The sequence below is a fragment of the Macaca fascicularis genome, chromosome 5 (assembly GCF_037993035.2).
Source record: "Macaca fascicularis isolate 582-1 chromosome 5, T2T-MFA8v1.1".
Taxonomy (NCBI): domain Eukaryota; kingdom Metazoa; phylum Chordata; class Mammalia; order Primates; family Cercopithecidae; genus Macaca; species Macaca fascicularis.
In genome coordinates, this window is record NC_088379.1 from 190526114 (window position 1) to 190538234 (window position 12121).

At 40.1% G+C, this 12121-nt stretch overlaps 1 protein-coding gene across 47 annotated transcripts in view; it reads right to left on the reverse strand.

Annotated features, from left to right (window-relative positions):
- Nucleotides 1-12121, reverse strand: part of SORBS2 (sorbin and SH3 domain containing 2) — a 227215-nt gene that overhangs the window by 181917 nt on the left and 33177 nt on the right. For all 47 annotated transcript variants that reach the window (XM_065545771.1, XM_065545763.1, XM_074040894.1 and 44 more), the window contains exon 2: nucleotides 8493-8632. The gene's annotated coding sequence lies outside the window, so the exon portion shown is untranslated. The remainder of the gene's footprint in view (nucleotides 1-8492; nucleotides 8633-12121) is intronic.

The following is a 12121-nucleotide window of genomic DNA, read 5'->3' on the forward strand; positions in this document are numbered from 1 at the left end:
CTTGGCTCTGCTAGGACCATAAGGATAGGCTTTCTCCTCTCACTGTACATTTAGATGGCCACACTGGGTTTTGGATAGTTTCCCATTCTTAATCAAAATATAATAGAAATTATATTTCACATTTATATTTGAAAACCATATTTAATTGTATATTCATTAAATTCACATAAAATGTACCCATAGGTAACTTTTCAACATTCTTGAGTGTTTTGAAAATTAACCATTTGTTCTAAAACTTGAGTGTTACATAGTTTTGAAATATTTCAAAGTTCAGTTCAAACACACACAAAACTTCTGGTTACCACTTGGAGCTAAATTCAACACCAACCAAATTTTTTAGGTTTGCAAAATTGAACTAAAGAAGTACCTCTGAGTTGAGGGCATGTCAAGATCTAGCATTAAACTCCATTCAGAGCTGTACTTGGACCAGAATATTCCAGGGGTCACAGTAACCAACATTCAATGCCTTAAAAATACATGCTGTATGTGTGTTTTTCTATTAAGCTAAATTCAATCTCTTTGTTTTCAGGCATAAATTTATTTGAGAACAAGAGATGAATGTTTCTATTCTATCCTTTCTAATATCAAGTTGGTCTTTACAATATTTTTTTAAAACTGTGTTAATTTCCTAACCCGATTCTTTTTGGTATGTCGACAGGTTATTTCAACCAGCCTCGTCCTAACATTTGGCTCTTTATACTATTGGCACATTCACGTCTTTCTCTGTCATCTCCACCTCTCATGCTTGTTTTTCTCTCCGTGAAGTACAGAAAGTCAAAACTTAGGATCTGAAATGTCTCCTTCATTGCCTGGACCAATGGTTTTCTTGTGTTTTATTGAAAATGAAAGAGCTATGCATTTGATGAAACAATAAAAATACAACCTTTCATCTCTGATAATACTGAGCATTAAATAAAATTATAGGTGCAGTTATTTCGCAGGTAGAGTTTTACTTTCTAGGACAAAGTCTAGATACAGAGGGCAGTACTGACCTGCCCCAAGGCCTTGGTCTCTGCACCGGTTGGTCTCATCTTATTTCAACTGCTCTCATCTTTGTCCTCTTCTTCTCAGTTACATCCAAGATACAGGGACTGTCCAGTGTTTCATTTCTCTAATCCCTTGAACATTGTTCAGCAGTATTACTAACATATGAGCCTGATTGTGAGACTTTTGTTCTCAATAAATAAATACAAACTTAATGCACCTTCCCAAGGGCTTTGCATGGGACCTAAATATTCTTTGAGTCCTGAGTTTTCTCTTCTCTAGGTCTTTGCCTTCCACCATTTTCTGCGATTTGAATACCCTCTTATCCAAACGAAAACCCCAATTCCAGTACAGCTTTTCCTTTGTGATAATACCATTGATTTTCTAGTACAACATACGCCCAGCTCCCAATTCCAGCTCTGAGCCCCTAGAGTTCTGGAGGACTTCACATTGCCTATCTTCTTTTGCAGAGTGTTACATCCAGGTGCATGTGTCCAGCTCTCCTACCAGACCGCTCAGCTGCATGTGGCATGGCTCCTTGCACACAGTACGTAGAAGGCTTGGTAACAGAATCCCATGTTCATCGAATGGCCTAGACTGATCATATTTTAAATAATGCACAATGTTCTCACATCTATTTAAGGAAGAAACAACTGATATCTATCTTTTAAGATTGCATTTTAAGACCACATCAAAGGCTTTGAATCTCTCACCAAAACTAACAATAAAAAACAAATTTGGCCAAGTGCAGTGGCTCACACCTGTAATCCCAACATTTTGGAAGGCTGAAGTGGGTGGATCACTTGAGGTCTGGAGTACTAGACCAGTCTGGGCAACATGGCAAAACCCCGTCTCTCCTAAAAGCACAAACATTAGCTTATGTGCTGATACGTGACTGTAATCCCAGCTACTCAGGAGGCTGAGGCACGAGAATCGCTTGAACCTGGGAGGCGGAGGTCACAGTGAGCCAAGATTGCACCACAGCACTCCAGCTTGGGTGACAGAGTGAGACCCTATCTCAAAAAAAAAAAAAAAAAAAAAAAAAAAAAAAAAAAAAAAAAAGCAGATATAATTGAATTTGTTTCAAAGTAAGGGAAAGGGGAGTATGCAAGGGCGACATGTGGCCTGTTCGTCTGAAAAAGCAAGAAAGGTTATCTTTATATACCAGATCAAGGTATTGCCAGCTACAGAGTGAAATTCCATACACAAAAAGAAAATTTTCTTCAAGCAAAAAAAATAAGTGGCCAATAAGGTCACATTCAAAAATTAAACTGGTCTTGATTACTGATACCATTTTTCAATAAAAGTAACCAGAGCTCCTTGAAGAAATAATTGATTTTAGGACTGGGACATGAAATATACAAAATGATGCGGGAGCATCTTGCAGTGCCAGGGAAAAAAAAGTCAACCCTTAAAATGATAGCTATAAGTCAAAGGCACATGGGAGGTGGGAGATGCATTTTGGATTTCAGAATTTTTCAGATTTTGGAATATTTGCATATCTATCATGAGTTATCTTGGGGTTGGGACACAGATCTAAATGTGAAATTCGCTTACGTTATATGTACTGTATCCAAATAGCTTGAAGGTAATTTTATACAATGTTTTTAATAATTTTGTGCATAAAACGAAGTTTGTGTACATTGAACCATCAGAAAGCAAAGACAGCAATATCTCAGCCACTCACATAGAAAATCTGGTGTTGTTTGGCATCACCATCATTCCTGACTGAATTTATTTGCTACCAATAAGCAATCATTTTCCTGCTCTTACTCACATGTAAGTACTTAACAGTAGAAAATACTACAATTTTTTTTTTTTTTTTTTTTTTTTGAGAGAGAGTCTTGCTTTTGTTGCCCAGGCTGGAGTGCAATGGCACGATCTCGGCTCACTGCAACCTCCGCCTTCTGGGTTCAAGCGACTCTTCTGCCTCAGCCTCCTGAGTAGCTAAGATTACAGGCGTGCACCACCACACCTGGCTAATTCTGTATTTTTAGTAGAGATGCGGTTTCTCCATATTGGTCAGGCTGGTCTCCCGACCTCAGGTGATCCACCCGCCTCGACCTCCCAAAGTGCTGGGATGACAGGCATGAGCCCCTGTGCCCAGCCTAATATTACTATTTTTTAAACAGTAAAAATACATACTATTAATACAGTGAAAAATAATGTGTTTAGGTAACTGAGCGGCACAGGAACAAGACTATTTTCCTTTATCAGCTGTTAGACAACAGCAGCAACGAACAACGCAGGCTTTCAGTCGCCACCTATGATGCTGTGTTTTGAGTAAAAGGCCACTGTACACTGTGTTTTTTTTTTTTTAAGGTGGTAAGAAACATCAGAAGCAGTTGACAGACCAGGAAGCGGGTCCTCTAAGAAATGAGGAGGCATTCTGCCAGATGGCTTTTAAAATATTTTCTCCAGCGTCATCTGCCTCATTAACGGCGATTTTTGTCTTAGAAGTCTCCCTTTGAGTTTCTACACAGACATGACTGCTTACTCTGTTATGAATGCCCTCTGCTCTAGTCCTTTGGTTAGCCCATCACATTGTCACTGTGGCATCTGTATGCACATTTTCTGCAGTGTTAACGTCATCTTCATTGTCCAATTGTGGCATCATGTTGGTGCTCAAAACGTTTCAGATTTTGGAACATTTTGAATTTCAGACTTTTAGAGTAGGGATGCTCAGGCTCTACTACTTCTTATTTCAGAGAAAAATATAATATCCAAATAACTAATAAAAACTTGGTTGGAGAATGAAGACTTCTAAAAATAACTGTTTAATCTGCTTCTGATAAATAATCCTCTTTGCTGTACGGCAAAGGGGAGACCACTGCTGTTACTGTTTGTGTCATCACCTCCTGATCAGACAAACACTGACTTTTTTAAAAAAGAAAACAAGTACATCGTATATGTAAATGTAGACTGTAATAATATATCCCTGAGAAATAAATAAATATTACATGGACTCCATTTTTTCTGACAGTCAATTATGCACAAAAAGATTTTTAAAGCACTGGTTTTTGCATTCTTAAATGACAAATGAAGTCTTCTTGAAATAACATTTTTAATGATTTAGAGAAACATTTGCACCTACACTAGCGTGGTGTTGATTCTCAATTTTTAATTTTTTTTTTAAATCCTTTCCCTTGCGTTTTTATCCTTTCCCTTGATTTTTTTTCTTTTTCTTTTTCTTTTTTTTTTTTTTTTTGACAGAGTTTCACTTTTGTTGCCAGGCTGGAGTGCAATGGTGGGATCTCAGCTCACTGCACCCTCCGCCTCCCAGGTTCATGCGATTCTCCCACTTCAGCCTCCCATGCAGCTGGGATTATAGGTGTGCACCATCACACCTGGCTAATTTTTTTTTTAGTAGAGATGGTGTTTCACCATGTTGGTCAGACTGGTCTCGAACTCCTGACCTCAAGTGACCCACCTGCCTCAGCCTCCCAACATGCTGGGGTTACAGGCATGAGCCACCGCGCCCAGCCTATCCTTTCCCTTTTTCTGTTTTGTTATGGATGATGAATGTCTTAAAACTACTGAACTCCTTATACTTTTATATGTTTAGTGAGAACTTCCTTGTGGGATGGTTCTGAATGATTTCTCTAGAACCTCCATTTGAACATCTTCCTTTCCTCTGCTCATGGTACCAGTCTGGGGCTATCAAAATCATATATGCTGATAAATGCTACACTATGACTAGTGGAGTCAGTGCTAAAAAGCAGCTTCTACATATGGCACTCCCAAGTTGTGTTATTGCTGGCTTTTCCAATGCTTTCCCTACTAGGGCATCTACTGCATGTCACTGCTAAAATGCAAACCATATCTTTAATGAAAGTCTATTTTATTGAATACATAAGTGACTATGAAATTTTAAATGAAAATTGATGGCAATTTAATTTCATAATAAACCTATATCTATGTATGTCACCAAAGAGAGTCTAAATCTTTAGTGAGGCCACAAATTCATTTTTATGAAAATGCTTCACACGAGTTTAGAAAGCTTCCAACTAAGAAAAGGACAAGTCAAATCTTAGTGTCCTGGGTGGCCGAGCATTTCACAGCTGCCAGAGAACCATGAGGGCCTTCCTGAGACTGACTCACGGGAGTTATCTGTAATGATCTGTGTCTCCCAATGGGTCATATTTTTATTGGAGATTATTTACTATGCCTGGAATCCTAATGCTTGGTGTCTCTAATGAGAAAAATAATACAAAAAAAATTGTCAATATTCAGCCAACACAAATTTCTATGATCTACAAAAGAATGTTTCCAGATCCTGGGCTTGATCATTTTTTGTTTTCGATGTCATAGATTTGCTGAACAAAGCTTCCAAATCCCCCTTTTCCTCTCTGCTTGCTACTACCCCGACCCAGAAAACACACACACACACACACCTTCCCAACCAGGTCCCATGTGACTGTTAACACCCACATCAGCTCTAGGCCGCCATGCTTTCCTGAGGGACGTTGCCTCCACTGAGGGCTCCTTTATTCTCAGTATACCTTACATTCCCAGCCACAGTACTGAACTTCTCAATGCTTGCAATGTTCCCTTGGAGTATATCAGTTGAGCAGGAGGAAAAAAAATATCTGGAAGTTTATTATTTTTCCACCAATATATTTGACACCACCTTCGGAAAGGGAACAAAAGGCATACTGTCAAGCGGATAGACCTGGACAAAATGTTACTGTTTGTTCCTCACAAGCACAGAGGTATATTTAAGCAAAGAAAGGCATTCCATGGCTCTCCTGGGACTTCCTTCCTTCAGCTGAATTATACCAACATGTTCACACCACTGGGGCTCAGGCTGCTGGAATTTAGAACGCAGACCTCTATCTGCCAGTGCTTCAATCCCACGGCTACAAACATTCATATTAGGATTGAACCTGGCTTTCAAACATCATGAGATAAATGGGAGTTTATTGGGGGAAAAGGTGTGCCCCCATGAAACTACAGTAGGAGATGTGGAAATAGGACTCTCCCTGTTCAGCAGACTCTACACTAATACAATAAAGCCTAAAGTCACCAGAAGTCACCTGGCCTTGGGTTATGTTTCCAATTCAGGCTCACTGACATTCATGAAACCTTTGGCAACACAGGCCAAGTTTCGTGCAAGGCTGGGTAGAATACTTCTTTCATGTGGAAGCCGGGTGAAACTCGGTGGCTTTGGCTACATTTCACCTGAAGTTTCACATTCAAACAGTCCAGAGTTTCAACGTAAAATTAAGGGGTGAAGAGAAACAGAAAGAAAAAACAAAACAAAACAGGGGAAAAATGGCTTGCTTGGGAATGGAATGATCACCTACCATTCTCCAAAAAGATCTCATCCTGGTGCCCTTTAATTTTACTGCTGGAGTATCACCTCTAGCAATATATTTGCCCCCAGTGACCAAGGCTTCCAAGTACTAAGGGGGAGTGAGTATTCTAGCTAGACCACCCCCCACCCCCTACAAAGTCCAGGCTCAAAATAACGGGAGGATTTAAAATGTCAACCATATACATAAATGCAATGATTAACATGCTTCTTATAATGTAGATTTGAAGGGGAAAAGAGGCAATGAAATGCCCAGGTTTGCAAAATTAAAAGATTAGACTGAACATCTCTAGGTTTTTCTACTATGAATCCAAATTTTGAGATTCTATTGCATCTGCTCCTAATCCAGGGGGATCTCTGCCGTAGCTTTCCCCACAGTTCCGCCACTCTGGAGACTTGTCCTGTGGCCACTTGCGTCTGTCCTTCTTAGCAAGGTGCAGAGGACAGGGGGCAGACTGCGTCAGTGCTGAGGAGCTAGCGTCCTTGACTGGGACTTAAACAGCCTCCTGACAGGATTAGGCTCATTCTATTCCTAACCTTCAGCAGAATACACAACACACAGGGACCGTTTGCCAGGGAATGTCAAACTCTGCATTTGGCTGAGGACTGTGAAAATACCTTGTGCTTGGGGTGGGAAAGAAAAAGGGAACAAATGTCACACATGCTTGTGCCTTCTTTACAATGAAGAGAATATTCCAAAGTTGACTGAATGGCTAGTAAGTGCAACATTTTGCCCATTTTAGGAAATACATTTTTAAGAAATCCCTTATCCCTTACACAGCAGAAGTTTCACTCGTAAAACAGACTTCTGGCTACTGAGGGTTTGTTTTTGTTTTTGTTTTTTTTTCCAGTTTTCTTTTGATTTTGGTTTTCTTTTTCTTTGTTTGTTATTTCTTCCTCTGTTTTTGTTACTCAGAAGATCATTATGTGGTTAGAATGCATGCTTTCCTTTGACATGTGGTCTGCGATACCAATAAACTTTTCTGAAAAAAAAGTATCTCTGACCTCTGAAGATTTCAGCATCCATGTTTTAAAAAAGCACCCATTGGGCCCGAAGGCACACGGAGATTCTGAGGCAGCAGGGTAGAAAGATTTCAGCATCCATGTTTTAAAAAAGCACCCGTTGGGCCCCAAGGCACACGGAGATTCTGAGGCAGCAGGGTAGCCAGCCTGGGGTTCTGTGCACTGTCATTTGCTGCTGGCTCTTACACATCTGCCAGACAGGGGCCATGAACTGTCATGAAGTCTGTGTTGGGGGAACTTTACCAGAGAATACCTTTCTTTCAAAGGGGGGTCCCTCTAGAAGTAAAACCGAAGACAGATCGGTGAGGAAAACTAAAGCTCCAATAAATTATTGAAAGGAAATGCTATCAAAGCATTAAACCAAAAGGAAAAAAAAGGAGACATTTTACTGAACAGAGTAAATAGCCACAATCAAAGTAAATGCTGTGTTTGAAGTTAAAGTCCACAGATCAAAGTACTTTGCAAAATGTCAAGTGCAAGCATAACAAGGGGGAGAGGGAGCCACCGAAACTGACCCAAAGTATCACATTGTCACGTTAGAGAAACCTGCCAGCAAGTGTACTTAGCAAAAAATATTCAGCTTAGTAAGGAATCCTCAAAACCGTCCCCTAAAGTGTGCTAGGAACATACAAAACAACAATAACAAAAACAAAACCCTCGAAACCCTCAAATCAACCACTCTGATTCCACACGAGCAATGAACGAAACAGTGATAAAAGAAGAACATTATAAAATACAGCTCACTCATTGCCCTTAAAGAATAATTACTTATATATATTCTCTTTACTCAGGTGGATGGCATTTTTTCCTCTCTCTCTTTTTTTTTAATGCCCCTGGAAAGTTAAAAATAAAGCAGTCTAAACAACAAAAGTATGATGTCTGAAAGATCCTCTCATTGCTCTGGCAATCAGGCTTAATTAGACCTCTGATCCGTGGTTCAGTCAGAGTCAAGTCTGTACTGCAGGTCACTATAACGAGAGCTTTAAGCAAAGCTTAAAATGTGCAGCCACAAACACGCCCAGATGCTCCTGCTGTATTCTGGAACACAATGTGCACCTGGGAACTGTTCACAACTCCCCTGATTATTTCCACTGTAAGTAAGTTATTTTAAAGACATTAGTCACGAACATATCAGAAAACAATTAAATAATTCCGGAATAAAAAGTCTTACCTACAGCCAGCTGAGTTCAACAGTTGTTCTATGCAGAGGAAGTAGGAGTCAGTGGCCTTTTACATGTAGAGATTGTTTATTTAGCCCTTTTTAAAAGGTCTTGAACTCCAGAGGTTTAAGATTAAGTCCAATCCAAGTGTCTGAAGGAAAAAAAGGCAAGAGAGAGGCAAATAAGAGAGGGAAAGAATCCCAGCTGCTGGGTGGTGCTACTGTTCTGAGAGCATTTGAGCTATTTTCAGCATTAACAGCAGCCGGGGTTGTCTGCAAAGGGATGAAAATGCCTTGCCCAGATCGCCACCCCCCACTCCAGGGGGGGAAAAAACACCAACCAGGAAACCCACAACAACTTGGTTCATTGTGCAAATATTCATTTAAATTTTAAGGAAAACTGCCAGCACCATTGAAAACAAAACAAACCCAAAGTTGACTGGAATCTTAAAGAAACACAGTGCTCCTCAAGTTTTCAATATGAATTACCTGATTCATTGAAAATGAGATGTCCTGTTTATGCTTTATTGGGAAGGAAGGCTTTTCTTCTGCTCTTTCCTAAGGGGTCTTAAGAAATATTTGAGTGCTCTCTGGTCAGCAGTATCTGTTGCCAGTCTATTCTTCTTAAGAATGAGGACAAATCATTTCTTAAAAGAGCCGGCACCTAAATTTCCAGTTTCATCAACTATGCTATTTTTGAAAGCTACTGGGTTAAGCGTTGACACCTCTTATCTATTGGCAGAGACTGGGGACCATTCAGTGACATGAGGCAGACAAACAGTGACCCCTGCCTCCGCCTCCACAGGCCAATGAAGAAATCATTCTGGTTGGGTCACTGACAATGACTGACAAACTTTGAGCCTTCATTTTGTTTCTAGAATTAAAAATTAAGAAGTTGTATTCATTCGTTCATTCATTCAGCAAATGTTTATTTGGTGAGCACTTCAGAGCTTACTATAAGCCAAGCACTCTGGGAATACAGTGGCGGGCAGAATGAAGTGTCCTCGTCTTCAGGGGTTTAGAACACACAGATGCAGCGAGAATAAATAAAAACAGAATGTTTAAGTATTTTCCAGACTTTTTCACATGATGAGACTATTCACATCATGGCAGCTGAAGACTGAGATCTCTTTCTACTATGGATGAAGGAAGATACTATGCGTCATCAGATCCACTTCAGGCCTGCATTGAGTCATTGTGCCTTTGCAACACCACCGGGGAGGAAAATTAGTTGCTTTCTACCAAGGAAGCAGTTAAGTATTTTTATGAACGCTTTCATTCCACATAGACGAAATCCCTGTGTTTTTTCAACCCCCTACTCCCCATAACAAAAAGAATGCTGCGGTAGTCAGAAAGTACTACTGAGAGAGGCTTTCCATCGGGGGATGAAAAGAGAGTCTTCGACCTGAATCCACTATAAAAAACCGCCGGTGGCTCACGCCTGTAATCCCAGCACTTTGGGAGGCCGAGGCGGGTGGATCACGAGGTCAGGAGATCGAGATCATCCTGGCTAACACGGTGAAACCCCGTCTCTAATAGAAATGCAAAAAATTAGCTGGGCGTTGTGGCACGTGCCTGTAGTTCCAGCTACTCGGGAGGCTGAGGCAGGAGAATCGCTTGAAGCTGGGAGGTGGAGGTTGCAGTGAGCCGAGATCGCACCACTGCACTCCAGCCTGGGCTGGAGACTCCATCTCAAAAAAAAAAAAAAGCTCTGATATATTTTATAATTAATGTGAGGGTTGGTTGCTAGATGCTCGTATCAAATTCAATTCTTTCTTTGCAATTAAAGACACTGAAATAGATTATGGAAAATACTGAGGATTATGCCATGTAAAAACAAAAAAGGGTTACATGACTACTATTTCAAGTACTATTTAAAAACAGTGAAATCCTTTGGCTCAATAGACTTTATATTAAAATTATATTTCAAATTTTAAAATTCTAAATTAACTTTGAAATCTCTAATTTGAATTTTATAATAAGATCAACTTTGTTTTAAAAATGTATACCAGGCTTTAAAAAAATCACCCTAGAATAATGCGTTTTTCTGTTCATTTATTTTTAAATGGTCACATTTTACTATGTCTTAAATACCTGCCAATCTAACATGGGATATTTGGCCTCAATGTGGAATGGTAATTCTACTGGTAATAATTGGAAGCCTAGCCTCAGATAGACACATTATTTTTAATTGCTTTTTTCTTTTTCCTCCTTATAATAGTTTATACCACAAAGGAAAATGCATTTAAATATTGGCCTTCCTCGAGAAGCTGTGGCGTTAAGGAAACAAAGATGAACATAACCCGCCCTCGTATAAAATGGGGATAATAATGAGCTGTCATAGGGCTCACAGGATAATGCACATAAAATGCTTAACTGGGTAATGTCTGACACACAGCAAGCATCCGATGGAAGTCAGTACCATCATCTCCGCGGTGAGTGTAAAGCTTTGCTATCCAATATGGTGGCTACATGTGGCTACTGAGCTCCTAAAACGTGGCTAGTCTCAACTGAGATGTCATGTAAGTATAAAATGCATGCAGATTTTGAGCTCTTTATACAAAGAAAAGGTGAATTATGAGAAATTATTCAATGGGTATGACGTTCATTATTCAGGTGATGGATACATTCATTAAATCTATGACTTTACCACTATGCGGCACATCCATGTAACAGAATTCTCCTTGTACCCCACAAACTCGTACAAATAAAAATAGATTAAATTAAATGTTTTCTCTTCCTAAAACATGTAAACCATCATAGCATTTTTATATTGATTGCATGTTGAAAAAAGAATGTAAATTATGACATTAATTTGTATATTACGTGTTGAAAGGACAGTATTTTGGACACAGTGTGTTAAATAGGATATTTTGCTGAAATTAATTTCACTCGTTTCTTTTTTACTTTTTCAAATCTGACTGCTAGCTCATTTAAAATTACCTATGTGACTTGCATTCTGTTTCTACGGGGCAGTGCCATGTAGGCCAATGGTTCTGGAAAGGTAGTGAGCATCACTGACCCAGAAGCTTCGTAAAAACAGATTGCTGGTTCCACCCCCAAGTGTCTGATTCAGTCGGTCTGGCAGGGGGTTGAAATTTTGCATCCCTAACGAGTTCCCAGGTGATTCTTGACCTCACTTTGAGAACCGCTGGTCTTGGGCCTTGCTTCTTAAAAAAGCAGTCCATGGACCAACATTAACGTCATCACTTAGGATCTTGTTAGAAACACAAAACCTCAGGCCCCACCCAGACCTACTGAGCCAGCATGCGCATTTTCACGACATCCCCGGGCTATGTGGAAACATGTTGAAACTTGAGAGAAATTGATGTAAAGTAGTGTCTGTCATCCCTGGGTGAATATAAGGTAAACTTTTACAAACACCAGTAGCCCGGCCCCGCCCCCAGAGAGTCAGATTTAATGACTCTGGATGTGACTCAAGCATCTGCATACGTGAACAGCTGATTCCAGGTTAAAGCCAGCACTGGGAGTCCCATCAGACTGGCTGTGGAAAGGCCAGGATCTAGAAACCAGACACTCGTGCTAGTGAGGAGGCAGATGCTGGGGGACTGCCAGGTGCTGGAAAGACAGGTCCTGTGCTAGGGTGAAGAGAGTCAAACCCGCACAGCCAGGGCAATGAG